Genomic DNA, 3,172 nt, shown 5'->3' with positions numbered 1-3,172 from the left:
CAGTGGGGACCCGAGGGGACTCACCGCTGGGAGAGGAAAACGACACCACCGCTCGGCCTCGGGCATCTGACAGGCAACCCGGAGTACTCCAGGGGCACCACAGAGGACCAGGGGAGGCACGCTCACGCACCCGCAGGGATGCGAAGCATGGCAGCGAGGGAGGCCTCCCCCCACTTTGGGGAGGGACCGCTCGCAAGGCACACGCCAAGGAGGCAAAGCGAGAATGCCTGCTGCGTCCCAAAGGACCCAGGCCCCCCCCCCCGACTGACACCCGAAGGCAGCAGGGCGGGAGACCAGAGGTCAGGCTGGAGGCCGCACCCCTGCCTTCCCCCACACCACCCGCAGGTGGGGGAGGAGCAGCGAGGGGCCCGCGACAGAATGAGAGGCGCGGCCCAACTCACCATGAGCGGCCGTCCCTCACCTGGCGCGGCTTAAGCCCAAGCCCAGGAGAGCGCCACATCACCACATCGATCAGTCCTGGCAGAGCCAGGGAAGAGCCCAGAAGAGGGGAGGGAGGGAGGGAGGGAGGGAGGGCCAGCAAAGACAATCACCACGGGGGCCTGCTTCAGCTTCACCGGCCCCCCCTCCTCCTCCTCCTCCTCCTCCTCCCCTTCCTCTCTCAGGGGAGAGACAGCGGCTGACAACCCCGGGAGGGAGAATGCCTGACACGTGGCACGGAGCCAACAGGGTGGGGTTGTTCCAGCCGAGCCGCCGGGTGCCCGCAGCAGGGAGGCACACAGGGTAGAAGACCCCACAGGGCCACGCGCCCTGCCGCCCTCGGGTCAGCCAAAGACCGGAGGGGACACCGCAGCATGGGCCAGCTGGATGCACAAGCGAGAGCCGGCGCACAGGCCCAGGCGAGCGGCCCCCACGCGGGGTGCAAAGGGCAGGGTCAGGCCTTGGACAGCAGCCGAAAGCCCAAAGCCCCCCACGTGCATCCAGAGGCCCAAGGTCTCCAGCGACAGGCGCTGAAGAGGATCGTGTCAGCATCTACCTGGTGACAGAAAAGGCCTATTTCGGCCGCGAAAAATGTCCATGCCCAGCAGCGGGGCCCACCCACAGGACGTGGGGGTATCCCCGGAACCCCCATCCGGACACTTGTCCCCCAGCCCTGCCCTAGAGTCGCCAGACCCAGCGCTCTCAGGGCCATCTGGTCGACCCGGGGAGCGTGACCGCAAGGAAGGGACAGGGACAGGAAGGAGGTGGAGCCGGCCGGCCAGCCGGGGAAGCCCTTCCCGGCTTGCCCACGCGGGCAGGTATCGGTCTGTCCGGAGCTCCAGACGGGGACTTGGCTCCCCCAAAATCCAGGACACACCATCCAGCTCAGGCCGGTCCCCACCTCCCGACAGATCGACCGACCGACAGGGAAACACTCCGAGGGCGGGGGGGCGGGGGGGGGGGGAATGAGAGCGTGGGAAACGAAGTCTTGTCCAACGACCGGGACCCTACATGGGCACGCCTCAGGCCCAGGTGCACCCTTCCCGGCCACACCCGGGAGCAGGGGGCCGGCGGGGTACCATCCACCATCTCCGGATCCATCAGGACTTGGAAAAAAAATGTTTCCACGGAGGCGCCTCCGACGAACGGACCCCGCGAAGGAAGGCGCCGGGGCCCGAGCCACCCTTTCCGCTCCACCCCTCACGGCTTGTGCCGGTCTAGACCTCGTCAGTACGACTCCGCACGGGCCGGCGGTAGCCATCAGTCGGGGGGCAGGGGGGGAGGGACCCATGCCGGCATGACGACCGGGAAACAAGCGTGCCGGCCACCGAGCCTGTCGCGCCCTCCAACGCCCTCACAGCGCACAGCCCGGGCCGCTCCTCACTTCGGGGATGAGAGGCTGGAGGGACGGCGGGCGGGAGTCATTCACGCTCCAAAGGGCGACCCGGGACAAGGCCAGGCCACCCGAGCACAGGCAGTCCCGGGCGCCGCACACCCTCTCCCCTCGCTAGGGAGGCGGCCCGGCCCAGGCCTGGTCGGTCCCCGGGGCCGGAGCGGCAAGAGCGGATGCTGGTCGACCCGGCCAGGCGGCCCCAGAACCTGCCTGGGGAGCGCGGTGACAGTCACTCCCTCACAGGCCTGCACGCCCAATCTCCGGTGAGAGAGGGACACTCCCAGGCCTCTGAGCCACCGGAGCTGTCGCCGCCAGTGTCGCCAGCCTCCCGGAACTCTGACTCAGGCCGGATGGCTGAGTCACATCCCTCGCGAAGGTCCCCAAAGCTGCAGAGGGAAGGGACGATATAAAAGCGGACACTAGATGGCACGCGACAACCGCCACCAACGTCACCAGGACAGATCCGGAAGGCCGGCCGGCCGGCGGCGACACAACGACACAGCGCCGGCCACCCAAATGCCCGAGCTCTTCCCGGGGCCGAGGCGCCAGGCGTCCTGCACGACCGCGAGGCTTCCACTACGGAGCTGCCTCCTGGCAAGGCACTGCGTGGCGTGATGGCAGCAGATGGAAAGAGGGGGGCGGCGGCGGCGGCGGCGGCGGCGGCGGGGAAGGAGCTGGGAAGAGGTTCTCGCTGTTGCCTAGAAGGAGCCGCGCTCGCTCCCCCAAGCATGTCCCTTCCTGGGCTTGGGAATTCCAGAGAGAAGCCGGCGCGGTGAGGGTGGCACTAGCGAGAGAGATCTCAGGTTCCCCTCCACCTTCTCTTCTCTCCCCCACCCCCACCCCACCTCCCTGCACGGAGCTGGAGGAGGGAGGGAGAGAGGGAGGGCGGGAGGGTAGGCGGGGACTGGCAAAAACGAAACCCGGCAAGCTCTCGGAGAACGACAACGCAGGAGTCGGTATACCTGCCACCCTTACCGACGGAGACGGTCTGTCAAAAGCAGACAAGCAAAGCCCAGAAGCTTAGGAAGGGAGAGAAGGATACAGTCGATCCTAGGAAAGTGGAAATGAAAATCTCTCTCTGCATAGACTGAGACAAAGTCCAAAGAGAACAAATGGCTGCCTGGGGCAAATGCTCTGGTGGTCAGGTCATAGAAACATGGATTTCAGCATGACTGACCAACCACAACGGAGGGAAAGTACAACGCAACACTATGAGTGTGTGTGTATGTGTGGGGGGGTGAACTGAAATCTCATCCAAAACAAAACAAAACAAAACAAAAAAAGGAAAACAACCCCCCCCCCAAAAAAAACCCAAAAAACAACAACAGATGAAGAAGAAGA

Source organism: Sus scrofa, chromosome 8 (genome assembly GCF_054392235.1).
Source record: "Sus scrofa isolate SSC_HxYL_T2T_F1_AM1 chromosome 8, Sscrofa_HxYL_maternal_Yorkshire_Landrace_v2.0, whole genome shotgun sequence".
Taxonomy (NCBI): Eukaryota; Metazoa; Chordata; class Mammalia; order Artiodactyla; family Suidae; genus Sus; species Sus scrofa.
Note: the sequence above shows the minus strand (reverse complement) of the source record.